Below are 15280 nucleotides of genomic sequence, written 5' to 3'. Positions count from 1 at the left end.
TGAGCACAAACCTCACTAACACAGAAAAAGCAAAGCTCTTTTCCCCTACAGTCTGTTTTATATCCCTGTTAATATATCCCTCCTTTTAGGCAGTCTTTCTGTTACACCTCCTGACGGGGTGGACCCACTGTGTCTTTCAAGATGTCCTAGAGGAGAATTCCTCGTAGGATAAATTCGTTTCTGCTTTTAACTTTCTTTTCTCCTGTATGACCTCAGAGACAGCCAGCCCTGGAATCTGGTTTAAACCATCCTCTCAATGGACTCTCCTCTGGAAGGTCACTATAAGGAATGAACAAAACTTGGCACAGTAACTGAGCTCCATATTCCTATTCATTTGGTTACATTACGATAATTCTTAAAAACAATACTATGATCATATTCTTAACCACTTCGTCCACAGGTCAGTAGATATACGTCCTCTGGGACTTCATCTAAGCCACAGGTCAGTAGATATACGTCTTGCAGCAGAAGCAGTGCTGTGCAGGATTGGGCTTGCTCCTGTGCACATTACTGGTACTATCTGATGCAGCACTAATTGGTGAATAGGAATATATGTTTCCTGAGCTAATGAGATTGATTTTTACTATGAAAAATACTTGTATTTTCTCAGTTCATAGTGAAAAACACACTCTGTAGCATTATTTCAGAATCAAATATCTTCACCATAAATTGTGACAGGAACATAATCTAAGTTTTGTGATAAGCAGTAAGAATTGCCAAACAAAATGTGTGTTTTTAATCTACAGTAGCACTTTTTATTTTTAAACTGGAATTGGTAAAACTGAAAAATACATGTTTTTTCTATTTTTTTTCTTTGTTTTCCCATTAAAATTCATAGAAAACAAAATAGTTTGAGGGAAAAAATGGCATACAATGAAAGCCTAGTTTGTCTTGAAAAAAACAATATATATTTCATTTCTGTGTCATAAGTAGGGATAAAGTTATTTCTGTTTAAATAGGGACATAGCTAAACTGTCAAAACTGCTCTGGTCAATAAGTACAAAACAAGGTCTGGATGCGAAGTGGTTAAAGAATCACTCTAGCACACTAGTTTGATATCAGAACGATTCTTTCAGTAGCATAGGAATATAAAAGGTATACACACAATGAATTATAAAACCTTCATTGATTCTTTCCACAGTATGCGTGTGCCTGTGTGCCTATATGGGTGTTTTTATGCTTGCATGTGTATGTGTGCCTGTCTATATGCGTGTGTGCCTGTATGCGGGTGGCCTGTATCTGTGTGTCTGTATGCGGGTGGCCTATATGTGTGTGCCTGTCTACATGCGTGTGTGCCTGTATGCGGGTGGCCTGTATCTGTGTGACTGTATGCAGGTGGCCTGTATGCGGGTGGCCTATATGTGTGTGCCTGTCTACATGCGTGTGTGCCTGTATGCGGGTGGACTGTATCTGTGTGTCTGCATGCGTGTGGCCTGTATCTGTGTGCCTGCATGCGGGTGGCCTGTATCTGTGTGCCTGTCTATATGCGTGTGTGCCTGTATGCAGGTGGCCTGTATGCGGGTGGCCTATATGTGTGTGCCTGTCTACATGCGTGTGTGCCTGTATGCAGGTGGCCTGTATCTGTGTGTCTATATGCGTGTGTGCCTGCATGCGGGAGGCCTATATGTGTGTGCCTGTCTATATGCGTGTGTGCCTGTATGCGGGTGGCCTATATGTGTGTGCCGGTCTATATGCGTGTGGCCTGTATGCGGGTGGCCTATATGTGTGTGCCTGTCTATATGCGTGTGGCCTGTATGCGGGTGACCTGTATGCGGGTGGCCTATATGTGTGTGCCTGTCTACATGCGTGTGTGCCTGTATGCAGGTGGCCTGTATCTGTGTGTCTATATGCGTGTGTGCCTGCATGCGGGAGGCCTATATGTGTGTGCCTGTCTATATGCGTGTGTGCCTGTATGCGGGTGGCCTATATGTGTGTGCCGGTCTATATGCGTGTGGCCTGTATGCGGGTGGCCTATATGTGTGTGCCTGTCTATATGCGTGTGGCCTGTATCTGTGTGCCTGCATGCGGGTGGCCTGTATGCGGGTGGCCTATATGTGTGTGCCTGTCTATATGCGTGTGGCCTGTATCTGTGTGCCTGCATGCGGGTGGCCTGTATGCGGGTGGCCTATATGTGTGTGCCTGTCTATATGCGTGTGGCCTGTATGCGGGTGGCCTATATGTGTGTGCCTGTCTATATGCGTGTGGCCTGTATCTGTGTGCCTGTATGCGGGTGGCCTGTATCTGTGTGCCTGTATGCGGGTGGCCTGTATCTGTGTGTCTATATGCGGGTGGCCTGTATCTGTGTGTCTGCATGCGGGTGGCTTGTATCTGTGTGTCTGCATGCGTGTGTGCCTGTATCTGTGTGCCTGTATGCGGGTGGCCTGTATCTGTGTGTCTGTATGCGTGTGGCCTGTATCTGTGTGTCTGTATGCGGGTGGCCTGTATCTGTGTGTCTGTATGCGGGTGGCCTATATGTGTGTCTGTATGTGTGTGCCTGTCTATATGCGTGCCTGTATGCGGGTGGCCTGTATCTGTGTGTCTGTATGCGTGTGGCCTGTATCTGTGTGTCTGTATGCGGGTGGCCTGTATCTGTGTGTCTGTATGCGGGTGGCCTGTATCTGTGTGTCTGCATGCGTGTGTGCCTGTATGCGGGTGGCCTGTATCTGTGTGCCTGTATGTGGGTGGCCTGTATCTGTGTGTCTATATGCGTGTGTGCCTGCATCTGTGTGTCTGTATGCGGGTGGTCTGTATGCGGGTGGCCTGTATCTGTGTGCCTGTATGCGTGTGGCCTGTATCTGTGTGTCTGTATGCGGGTGGCCTGTATCTGTGTGTCTGTATGCGTGTGGCCTGTATCTGTGTGTCTATATGCGGGTGGCCTGTATCTGTGTGTCTGTATGCGGGTGGCCTGTATCTGTGTGCCTGTATGCGGGTGTGTCTGTATGCGGGTGGCCTGTATCTGTGTGCCTGTATGCGGGTGGCCTGTATCTGTGTGTCTGTATGCGTGTGGCCTGTATCTGTGTGTCTGTATGCGGGTGGCCTGTATCTGTGTGTCTGTATGCGGGTGGCCTATATGTGTGTCTGTATGTGTGTGCCTGTCTATATGCGTGCCTGTATGCGGGTGGCCTGTATCTGTGTGTCTGTATGTGTGTGCCTGTCTATATGCGTGTGGCCTGTATCTGTGTGTCTGCATGCGTGTGGCCTGTATGCGGGTGGCCTATATGTGTGTGCCTGTCTATATGCGTGTGGCCTGTATCTGTGTGTCTGCATGCGGGTGGCCTGTATGCGGGTGGCCTATATGTGTGTGCCTGTCTATATGCGTGCCTGTATGCGGGTGGCCTGTATCTGTGTGTCTGTATGCGTGTGGCCTGTATCTGTGTGCCTGTATGCGTGTGGCCTGTATCTGTGTGCCTGTATGCGGGTGGCCTGTATCTGTGTGTCTATATGCGGGTGACCTGTATCTGTGTGTCTGCATGTGGGTGGCCTGTATCTGTGTGTCTGCATGCGTGTGTGCCTGTATCTGTGTGCCTGTATGCGGGTGGCCTGTATCTGTGTGTCTGTATGCGTGTGGCCTGTATCTGTGTGTCTGTATGCGGGTGGCCTGTATCTGTGTGTCTGTATGCGGGTGGCCTATATGTGTGTCTGTATGTGTGTGCCTGTCTATATGCGTGCCTGTATGCGGGTGGCCTGTATCTGTGTGTCTGTATGCGTGTGGCCTGTATCTGTGTGTCTGTATGCGGGTGGCCTGTATCTGTGTGTCTGTATGCGGGTGGCCTGTATCTGTGTGTCTGCATGCGTGTGTGCCTGTATGCGGGTGGCCTGTATCTGTGTACCTGTATGTGGGTGGCCTGTATCTGTGTGTCTCTATGCGTGTGTGCCTGCATGCGGGTGGCCTGTATCTGTGTGTCTGTATGCGGGTGGTCTGTATGCGTGTGGCCTGTATCTGTGTGCCTGTATGCGTGTGGCCTGTATCTGTGTGTCTGTATGCGGGTGGCCTGTATCTGTGTGTCTGGATGCGTGTGGCCTGTATCTGTGTGTCTATATGCGGGTGGCCTGTATCTGTGTGTCTGTATGCGGGTGGCCTGTATCTGTGTGCCTGTATGCGGGTGTGTCTGTATGCGGGTGGCCTGTATCTGTGTGCCTGTATGCGGGTGGCCTGTATCTGTGTGTCTGTATGCGTGTGGCCTGTATCTGTGTGTCTGTATGCGGGTGGCCTGTATCTGTGTGTCTGTATGCGGGTGGCCTATATGTGTGTCTGTATGTGTGTGCCTGTCTATATGCGTGCCTGTATGCGGGTGGCCTGTATCTGTGTGTCTGTATGCGTGTGGCCTGTATCTGTGTGTCTGTATGCGGGTGGCCTGTATCTGTGTGTCTGTATGCGGGTGGCCTGTATCTGTGTGTCTGCATGCGTGTGTGCCTGTATGCGGGTGGCCTGTATCTGTGTGCCTGTATGTGGGTGGCCTGTATCTGTGTGTCTATATGCGTGTGTGCCTGCATGCGGGTGGCCTGTATCTGTGTGTCTGTATGTGTGTGCCTGTCTATATGCGTGTGGCCTGTATCTGTGTGTCTATATGCGTGTGTGTCTGCATGCGGGTGGCCTGTATCTGTGTGTCTGTATGTGTGTGCCTATCTATATGCGTGTGTGCCTGTATGCGGGGGGCCTATATGTGTGTGCCTGTCTATATGCGTGTGGCCTGTATGCGGGTGACCTATATGTGTGTGCCTGTCTATATGCGGGTGGCCTGTATGCGGGTGACCTATATGTGTGTGCCTGTCTATATGCGTGTGGCCTGTATGCGGGTGACCTATATGTGTGTGCCTGTCTATATGCGTGTGGCCTGTATCTGTGTGTCTGCATGCGGGGGGCCTATATGTGTGTGCCTGTCTATATGCGGGTGGCCTGTATGCGGGTGACCTATATGTGTGTGCCTGTCTATATGCGTGTGTGTCTGTATGCGGGTGGCCTATATGTGTGTGCCTGTCTATATGCGTGTGGCCTGTATCTGTGTGTCTATATGCGTGTGTGCCTGCATGCGGGTGGCCTGTATCTGTGTGTCTGTATGTGTGTGCCTGTCTATATGCGTGTGTGCCTGTATGCGGGGGGCCTATATGTGTGTGCCTGTCTATATGCGTGTGTGCCTGTATGCGGGGGGCCTATATGTGTGTGCCTGTCTATATGCGTGTGTGCCTGTATGCGGGTGGCCTATATGTGTGTGCCTGTCTATATGCGGGTGGCCTGTATCTGTGTGTCTGCATGCGTGTGTGCCTGTATGTGGGTGGCCTGTATCTGTGTGCCTGTATGCGGGTTTCCTGTATCTGTGTGTCTGCATGCGTGTGTGCCTGTATGTGGGTGGCCTGTATCTGTGTGTCTGCATGCGGGTGGCCTGTATCTGTGTGTCTGTATGTGTGTGCCTGTCTATATGCGGGTGGCCTGTATCTGTGTGCCTGTCTATATGCGGGTGGCCTGTATCTGTGTGTCTGCATGCGGGTGGCCTGTATCTGTGTGTCTGCATGCGTGTGTGCCTGTATCTGTGTGCCTGTATGTGGGTGGCCTGTATCTGTGTGTCTATATGCGCGTGTGCCTGTATGCGGGTTTCCTGTATCTGTGTGTCTGCATGCGTGTGGCCTGTATCTGTGTGTCTGTATGCGGGTGGCCTGTATCTGTGTGTCTGCATGCGGGTGGCCTGTATCTGTGTCTCTGTATGCGGGTGGCCTGTATCTGTGTGTCTGTATGCGGGTGGCCTGTATCTGTGTGTCTGTATGCGGGTGGCCTGTATCTGTGTGTCTGTATGCGGGTGGCCTGTATCTGTGTGCCTGTATGTGGGTGGCCTGTATCTGTGTGTCTATATGCGGGTGGCCTGTATCTGTGCGTCTGTATGTGGGTGGCCTGTATCTGTGTGTCTGCATGCGTGTGTGCCTGTATCTGTGTGTCTGCATGCGTGTGTGCCTGTATGCGTGTGTGCCTGTATGCGTGTGGCCTGTATCTGTGTGTCTATATGCGGGTGGCCTGTATCTGTGCGTCTGTATGTGGGTGGCCTGTATCTGTGTGTCTGCATGCGTGTGTGCCTGTATCTGTGTGTCTGTATGCGGGTGGCCTGTATCTGTGTGCCTGTATGCGTGTGTGCCTGTATGCGGGTGGCCTGTATCTGTGTGTCTGCATGCGGGTGGCCTGTATCTGTGTGTCTGCATGCGTGTGTGCCTGTATCTGTGTGCCTGTATGTGGGTGGCCTGTATCTGTGTGTCTGCATGCGGGTGGCCTGTATCTGTGTGTCTGCATGCGGGTGGCCTGTATCTGTGTGTCTGCATGCGGGTGGCCTGTATCTGTGTGTCTGTATGTGTGTGCCTGTATCTGTGTGCCTGTACGCGGGTGGCCTGTATCTGTGTGCCTGTCTATATGCGTGTGTGCCTGTATGCGGGTGGCCTGTATCTGTGTGTCTGCATGCGTGTGGCCTATATCTGTGTGTCTGCATGAGTGTGGCCTGTATCTGTGTGTCTGCATGCGTGTGTGTCTGCATGCGTGTGTGCCTGTATGCGGGTGGCCTGTATCTGTGTGTCTGCATGCGTGTGTGCCTGTATCTGTGTGTCTGTATGCGGGTGGTCTGTATGCGTGTGGCCTGTATCTGTGTGTCTGTATGCGTGTGGCCTGTATCTGTGTGTCTGTATGCGGGTGGCCTGTATCTGTGTGTCTGCATGCGTGTGTGCCTGTATCTGTGTGTCTGTATGCGGGTGGTCTGTATGCGGGTGGTCTGTATGCGTGTGGCCTGTATCTGTGTGTCTGTATGCGTGTGGCCTGTATGCGGGTGGCCTGTATCTGTGTGTCTGCATGCGTGTGTGCCTGTATCTGTGTCTGTATGCGGGTGGTCTGTATGCGTGTGGCCTGTATCTGTGTGTCTGTATGCGTGTGGCCTGTATCTGTGTGTCTGCATGCGGGTGGCCTGTATCTGTGTGTCTGCATGCGTGTGTGCCTGTATCTGTGTGTCTGTATGCGGTTGGTCTGTATGCGTGTGGCCTGTATCTGTGTGTCTGTATGCGTGTGGCCTGTATGCGTGTGGCCTGTATCTGTGTGTCTGCATGCGTGTGGCCTGTATGCGTGTGGCCTGTATCTGTGTGTCTGCATGCGTGTGTGTCTGCATGCGTGTGTGCCTGTATCTGTGTGTCTGCATGCGTGTGGCCTGTATGCGTGTGGCCTGTATCTGTGTGTCTGCATGCGTGTGTGCCTGTATCTGTGTGTCTGCATGCGTGTGGCCTGTATGCGTGTGGCCTGTATCTGTGTGTCTGCATGCGTGTGTGTCTGTATGCGGGTTGCCTGTATCTGTGTGTCTGTATGCGGGTGGCCTATATCTGTGTGTCTGCATGCGGGTGGCCTGTATCTGTGTGTCTGCATGCGTGTGGCCTATATCTGTGTGTCTGTATGCGGGTGGCCTATATCTATGTGTCTGTATGCGTGTGGCCTGTATGCGGGTGGCCTGTATCTGTGTGGCCTGTATGCGGGTGGCCTGTATCTGTGTGTCTGTATGCGGGTGGCCTGTATCTGTGTGTCTGTATGCGGGTGGCCTGTATCTGTGTGTCTGTATGCGGGTGGCCTGTATCTGTGCGTCTGCATGCGTGTGTGCCTGTATGCGGGTGGCCTGTATCTGTGTGTCTGCATGCGTGTGTGCCTGTATCTGTGTGTCTGCATGCGTGTGTGCCTGTATGCGGGTGGCCTGTATCTGTGTGTCTGCATGCGGGTGGCCTGTATCTGTGTGTCTGCATGCGTGTGTGCCTGTATGCGGGTGGCCTGTATCTGTGTGTCTGCATGCGGGTGGCCTGTATCTGTGCGTCTGCATGCGTGTGTGCCTGTATGCGGGTGGCCTGTATCTGTGTGTCTGCATGCGGGTGGCCTGTATCTGTGTGTCTGCATGCGTGTGTGCCTGTATCTGTGTGTCTGCATGCGTGTGGCCTGTATGCGTGTGGCCTGTATCTGTGTGCCTGTATGCGTGTGGCCTGTATCTGTGTGCCTGTATGCGTGTGGCCTGTATCTGTGTGTCTGTATGCGTGTGGCCTGTATCTGTGTGTCTGTATGCGTGTGGCCTGTATCTGTGTGTCTGCATGCGTGTGTGCCTGTATCTGTGTCTGCATGCGTGTGTGTCTGCATGCGTGTGGCCTATATCTGTGTGCCTGTATGCGGGTGGCCTGTATCTGTGTGTCTGTATGCGGGTGGCCTGTATCTGTGTGTCTGTATGCGTGTGGCCTGTATCTGTGTGTCTGTATGCGGGTGGCCTGTATCTGTGTGTCTGCATGCGTGTGTGCCTGTATGCGGGTGGCCTGTATCTGTGTGCCTGTATGCGGGTGACCTGTATCTGTGTGTCTGTATGCGGGTGGCCTGTATCTGTGCGTCTGCATGCGTGTTGCCTGTATCTGTGTGCCTGTATGCGGGTGGCCTGTATCTGTGCGTCTGCATGCGTGTGTGCCTGTATCTGTGTGTCTGCATGCGTGTTGCCTGTATCTGTGTGTCTGTATGCGGGTGGCCTGTATCTGTGTGTCTGTATGCGTGTGGCCTGTATCTGTGTGTCTGCATGCGTGTGTGCCTGTATCTGTGTCTGCATGCGTGTGTGTCTGCATGCGTGTGGCCTATATCTGTGTGTCTGTATGCGGGTGGCCTGTATCTGTGTGTCTGTATGCGTGTGGCCTGTATCTGTGTGTCTGTATGCGGGTGGCCTGTATCTGTGTGTCTGCATGCGTGTGTGCCTGTATGCGGGTGGCCTGTATCTGTGTGTCTGTATGCGGGTGGCCTGTATCTGTGTGTCTGCATGCGTGTGTGCCTGTATGCGGGTGGCCTGTATCTGTGTGCCTGTATGCGGGTGGCCTGTATCTGTGTGTCTGTATGCGTGTGGCCTGTATCTGTGTGTCTGTATGCGGGTGGCCTGTATCTGTGTGTCTGCATGCGTGTGTGCCTGTATCTGTGTGTCTGTATGCGGGTGGTCTGTATGCGTGTGGCCTGTATCTGTGTGTCTGTATGCGTGTGGCCTGTATGCGGGTGGCCTGTATCTGTGTGTCTGCATGCGTGTGGCCTGTATCTGTGTGTCTGCATGCGTGTGGCCTGTATGCGTGTGGCCTGTATCTGTGTGTCTGCATGCGTGTGTGCCTGTATCTGTGTGTCTGCATGCGTGTGGCCTGTATGCGTGTGGCCTGTATCTGTGTGTCTGCATGCGTGTGTGTCTGTATGCGGGTGGCCTGTATCTGTGTGTCTGTATGCGGGTGGCCTATATCTGTGTGTCTGCATGCGGGTGGCCTGTATCTGTGTGTCTGCATGCGTGTGGCCTATATCTGTGTGTCTGTATGCGGGTGGCCTGTATCTGTGTGTCTGTATGCGGGTGGCCTGTATCTGTGCGTCTGCATGCGTGTGTGCCTGTATGCGGGTGGCCTGTATCTGTGTGTCTGCATGCGTGTGTGCCTGTATCTGTGTGTCTGCATGCGTGTGTGCCTGTATGCGGGTGGCCTGTATCTGTGTGTCTGCATGCGGGTGGCCTGTATCTGTGTGTCTGCATGCGTGTGTGCCTGTATGCGGGTGGCCTGTATCTGTGTCTGCATGCGGGTGGCCTGTATCTGTGCGTCTGCATGCGTGTGTGCCTGTATGCGGGTGGCCTGTATCTGTGTGTCTGCATGCGGGTGGCCTGTATCTGTGTGTCTGCATGCGGGTGGCCTGTATCTGTGTGTCTGCATGCGTGTGTGCCTGTATCTGTGTGTCTGCATGCGTGTGGCCTGTATGTGTGTGGCCTGTATCTGTGTGCCTGTATGCGTGTGGCCTGTATCTGTGTATCTGTATGCGTGTGGCCTGTATCTGTGTATCTGTATGCGTGTGGCCTGTATCTGTGTGCCTGTATGCGTGTGGCCTGTATCTGTGTGTCTGTATGCGTGTGGCCTGTATCTGTGTGTCTGTATGCGTGTGGCCTGTATCTGTGTGTCTGCATGCGTGTGTGCCTGTATCTGTGTCTGCATGCGTGTGTGTCTGCATGCGTGTGGCCTATATCTGTGTGTCTGTATGTGGGTGGCCTGTATCTGTGTGCCTGTATGCGGGTGGCCTGTATCTGTGTGCCTGTATGCGGGTGGCCTGTATCTGTGTGTCTGTATGCGTGTGGCCTGTATCTGTGTGTCTGTATGCGGGTGGCCTGTATCTGTGTGTCTGCATGCGTGTGTGCCTGTATGCGGGTGGCCTGTATCTGTGTGCCTGTATGCGGGTGACCTGTATCTGTGTGTCTGTATGCGGGTGGCCTGTATCTGTGCGTCTGCATGCGTGTTGCCTTTATCTGTGTGTCTGTATGCGGGTGGCCTGTATCTGTGCGTCTGCATGCGTGTGTGCCTGTATCTGTGTGTCTGCATGCGTGTTGCCTGTATCTGTGTGTCTGTATGCGGGTGGCCTGTATCTGTGTGTCTGCATGCGTGTGTGCCTGTATCTGTGTCTGCATGCGTGTGTGTCTGCATGCGTGTGGCCTATATCTGTGTGTCTGTATGCGTGTGGCCTGTATCTGTGTGTCTGTATGCGTGTGGCCTGTATCTGTGTGTCTGTATGCGGGTGGCCTGTATCTGTGTGTCTGCATGCGTGTGTGCCTGTATGCGGGTGGCCTGTATCTGTGTGTCTGTATGCGGGTGGCCTGTATCTGTGTGTCTGCATGCGTGTGTGCCTGTATGCGGGTGGCCTGTATCTGTGTGCCTGTATGCGGGTGGCCTGTATCTGTGTGTCTGTATGCGTGTGGCCTGTATCTGTGTGTCTGTATGCGGGTGGCCTGTATCTGTGTGTCTGTATGCGGGTGGCCTGTATCTGTGTGTCTGTATGCGGGTGGCCTGTATCTGTGTGTCTGTATGCGGGTGGCCTGTATCTGTGTGTCTGTATGCGTGTGGCCTGTATCTGTGTGTCTGTATGCGGGTGGCCTGTATCTGTGTGTCTGCATGCGTGTGTGCCTGTATGCGGGTGGCCTGTATCTGTGTGTCTGTATGCGGGTGGCCTGTATCTGTGTGTCTGCATGCGTGTGTGCCTGTATGCGGGTGGCCTGTATCTGTGTGCCTGTATGTGTGTGGCCTGTATCTGTGTGTCTGTATGCGTGTGGCCTGTATCTGTGTGTCTGTATGTGTGTGGCCTGTATCTGTGTGTCTATATGCGGGTGGCCTGTATCTGTGTGTCTGCATGCGTGTGTGCCTGTATGCGGGTGGCCTGTATCTGTGTGCCTGTATGCGTGTGGCCTTTATCTGTGTGTCTGTATGCGGGTGGCCTGTATCTGTGTGCCTGTATGCGGGTGGCCTGTATCTGTGCGTCTGCATGCGTGTTGCCTGTATCTGTGTGTCTGCATGCGTGTTGCCTGTATCTGTGTCTGTATGCGGGTGGCCTGTATCTGTGTGCCTGTATGCGGGTTTCCTGTATCTGTGTGTCTGTATGCGGGTGGCCTGTATCTGTGTGTCTATATGCGGGTGGCCTGTATCTGTGTGTCTGCATGCGTGTTGCCTGTATCTGTGTGTCTGCATGCGGGTGGCCTGTATCTGTGCGTCTGCATGCGTGTGTGCCTGTATGCGGGTGGCCTGTATCTGTGTGTCTGCATGCGTGTGGCCTGTATGTGCATGTGCTGTTCAAAAATAGGTCCGGTAATGTGTAAGTAATGAAAAGATGGCACATTGCTTAATGGAAATGAAAATTAGCAATGTACAGAGGGCTGCCTGGACTATTCTCTGGGAATAAATGTAAACAAACAATATTGTGGGCAGCTTCATCATGTCTGTCACATAAGTTCAGGGTGAACTAGCGCTCATCTGTACACAGGTTTTATGGATGATGCCAGGCAGTGATACCAGCTCCTGCTAGAGAGCACAGATTCTATAGCTAATGCCAGTCCAGTTACACAGTGCCAGGCAGTGATACCAGCTCCTGCTAGAGAGCACAGATTCTATAGCTAATGCCAGTCCAGTTACACAGTGCCAGGCAGTGATACCAGCTCCTGCTAGAGAGCACAGATTCTATAGCTAATGCCAGTCCAGTTACACAGTGCCAGGCAGTGATACCAGCTCCTGCTAGAGAGCACAGATTCTATAGCTAATGCCAGTCCAGTTACACAGTGCCAGGCAGTGATACCAGCTCCTGCTAGAGAACACAGGTTCTATGGCTAATGCCAGTCCAGTTACACAGTGCCAGGCAGTGATACCAGCTCCTGCTAGAGAACACGGATTCTATGGCTAATGCCAGTCCAGTTACACAGTGCCAGGCAGTGATACCAGCTCCTGCTAGAGAACACAGATTCTATGGCTAATGTCAGTCCAGTTACACAGTGCCAGGCAGTGATACCAGCTCCTGCAAGAGAACACAGATTCTATGGCTAATGCCAGTCCAGTTCAACAGTGCCAGGCAGTGATACCAGCTCCTGCAAGAGAACACAGATTCTATGGCTAATGCCAGTCCAGTTACACAGTGCCAGGCAGTGATACCAGCTCCTGCAAGAGAACACAGATTCTATGGCTAATGCCAGTCCAGTTACACAGTGCCAGGCAGTGATACCAGCTCCTGCTAGAGAACACAGATTCTATAGCTAATGCCAGTCCAGTTACACAGTGCCAGGCAGTGATACCAGCTCCTGCTAGAGAACACAGATTCTATGGCTAATGCCAGTCCAGTTACACAGTACCAGGCAGTGATACCAGCTCCTGCTAGAGTACACAGATTCTATAGCTAATGCCAGTCCAGTTACACAGTGCCAGGCAGTGATACCAGCTCCTGCTAGAGAACACAGATTCTATGGCTAATGTCAGTCCAGTTACACAGTGCCAGGCAGTGATACCAGCTCCTGCTAGAGAACACAGATTCTATGGCTAATGTCAGTCCAGTTACACAGTGCCAGGCAGTGATACCAGCTCCTGCAAGAGAACACAGATTCTATGGCTAATGCCAGTCCAGTTACACAGTGCCAGGCAGTGATACCAGCTCCTGCTAGAGAACACAGACTCTATGGCTAATGTCAGTCCAGTTACACAGTGCCAGGCAGTGATACCAGCTCCTGCAAGAGAACACAGATTCTATGGCTATTGCCAGTCCAGTTCAACAGTGCCAGGCAGTGATACCAGCTCCTGCAAGAGAACACAGATTCTATGGCTAATGCCAGTCCAGTTACACAGTGCCAGGCAGTGATACCAGCTCCTGCTAGAGAACACAGATTCTATGGCTAATGTCAGTCCAGTTACACAGTGCCAGGCAGTGATACCAGCTCCTGCTAGAGAACACAGGTTCTATGGCTAATGCCAGTCCAGTTACACAGTGCCAGGCAGTGATCCCAGCTCCTGCTAGAGAACACAGATTCTATGGCTAATGTCAGTCCAGTTACACAGTGCCAGGCAGTGATACCAGCTCCTGCTAGAGAACACGGATTCTATGGCTAATGCCAGTCCAGTTACACAGTGCCAGGCAGTGATACCAGCTCCTGCTAGAGAACACAGGTTCTATGGCTAATGCCAGTCCAGTTACACAGTGCCAGGCAGTGATACCAGCTCCTGCAAGAGAACACAGATTCTATGGCTAATGCCAGTCCAGTTACACAGTGCCAGGCAGTGATACCAGCTCCTGCTAGAGAACACAGACTCTATGGCTAATGTCAGTCCAGTTACACAGTGCCAGGCAGTGATACCAGCTCCTGCTAGAGAACACAGGTTCTATGGCTAATGCCAGTCCAGTTACACAGTGCCAGGCAGTGATACCAGCTCCTGCTAGAGAACACAGATTCTATGGCTAATGTCAGTCCAGTTACACAGTGCCAGGCAGTGATACCAGCTCCTGCTAGAGAACACAGGTTCTATGGCTAATGCCAGTCCAGTTACACAGTGCCAGGCAGTGATCCCAGCTCCTGCTAGAGAACACAGATTCTATAGCTAATGCCAGTCCACTTACACAGTGCCAGGCAGTGATACCAGCTCCTGCTAGAGAGCACAGATTCTATAGCTAATGCCAGTCCAGTTACACAGTGCCAGGCAGTGATACCAGCTCCTGCTAGAGAACACAGATTCTATGGCTAATGCCAGTCCAGTTACACAGTGCCAGGCAGTGATACCAGCTCCTGCTAGAGAACACAGGTTCTATGGCTAATGCCAGTCCAGTTACACAGTGCCAGGCAGTGATACCAGCTCCTGCTAGAGAACACAGATTCTATAGCTAATGCCAGTCCAGTTACACAGTGCCAGGCAGTGATCCCAGCTCCTGCTAGAGTACACAGATTCTATAGCTAATGCCAGTCCAGTTACACAGTGCCAGGCAGTGATCCCAGCTCCTGCTAGAGAACACAGATTCTATGGCTAATGTCAGTCCAGTTACACAGTGCCAGGCAGTGATACCAGCTCCTGCTAGAGAACACAGATTCTATGGCTAATGCCAGTCCAGTTACACAGTGCCAGGCAGTGATCCCAGCTCCTGCTAGAGAACACAGGTTCTATGGCTAATGCCAGTCCAGTTACACAGTGCCAGGCAGTGATCCCAGCTCCTGCTAGAGAACACAGATTCTATAGCTAATGCCAGTCCACTTACACAGTGCCAGGCAGTGATACCAGCTCCTGCTAGAGAACACAGATTCTATGGCTAATGCCAGTCCAGTTACACAGTGCCAGGCAGTGATACCAGCTCCTGCTAGAGAACACAGATTCTATGGCTAATGCCAGTCCAGTTACACAGTGCCAGGCAGTGATACCAGCTCCTGCTAGAGAGCACAGATTCTATAGCTAATGCCAGTCCAGTTCAACAGTGCCAGGCAGTGATACCAGCTCCTGCTAGAGAGCACAGGTTCTATGGCTAATGTCAGTCCAGTTACACAGTGCCAGGCAGTGATACCAGCTCCTGCTAGAGAACACAGGTTCTATGGCTAATGCCAGTCCAGTTACACAGTGCCAGGCGGTGATACCAGCTCCTGCTAGAGAACACAGATTCTATGGCTAATGCCAGTCCAGTTACACAGTGCCAGGCAGTGATACCAGCTCCTGCTAGAGAACACAGATTCTATGGCTAATGCCAGTCCAGTTACACAGTGCCAGGCGGTGATACCAGCTCCTGCTAGAGAACACAGATTCTATGGCTAATGTCAGTCCAGTTACACAGTGCCAGGCAGTGATACCAGCTCCTGCTAGAGAACACAGGTTCTATGGCTAATGCCAGTCCAGTTACACAGTGCCAGGCAGTGATACCAGCTCCTGCTAGAGAACACAGATTCTATAGCTAATGCCAGTCCACTTACACAGTGCCAGGCAGTGATACCAGCTCCTGCTAGAGAACACAGATTCTATAGCTAAT

The 15280-nt window shown here is 52.1% G+C and overlaps 1 protein-coding gene across 2 annotated transcripts in view; it reads left to right on the top strand.

The window, feature by feature from the left end:
* Positions 1–15280, top strand: part of VPS28 (VPS28 subunit of ESCRT-I) — a 131098-nt gene that overhangs the window by 15854 nt on the left and 99964 nt on the right. The gene's annotated exons all lie outside the window — the stretch shown is intronic.

This window comes from Hyperolius riggenbachi, chromosome 2 (assembly GCF_040937935.1).
Source record: "Hyperolius riggenbachi isolate aHypRig1 chromosome 2, aHypRig1.pri, whole genome shotgun sequence".
NCBI classification, from domain to species: domain Eukaryota; kingdom Metazoa; phylum Chordata; class Amphibia; order Anura; family Hyperoliidae; genus Hyperolius; species Hyperolius riggenbachi.
This window is presented reverse-complemented; position numbering and strand designations above follow the sequence as displayed.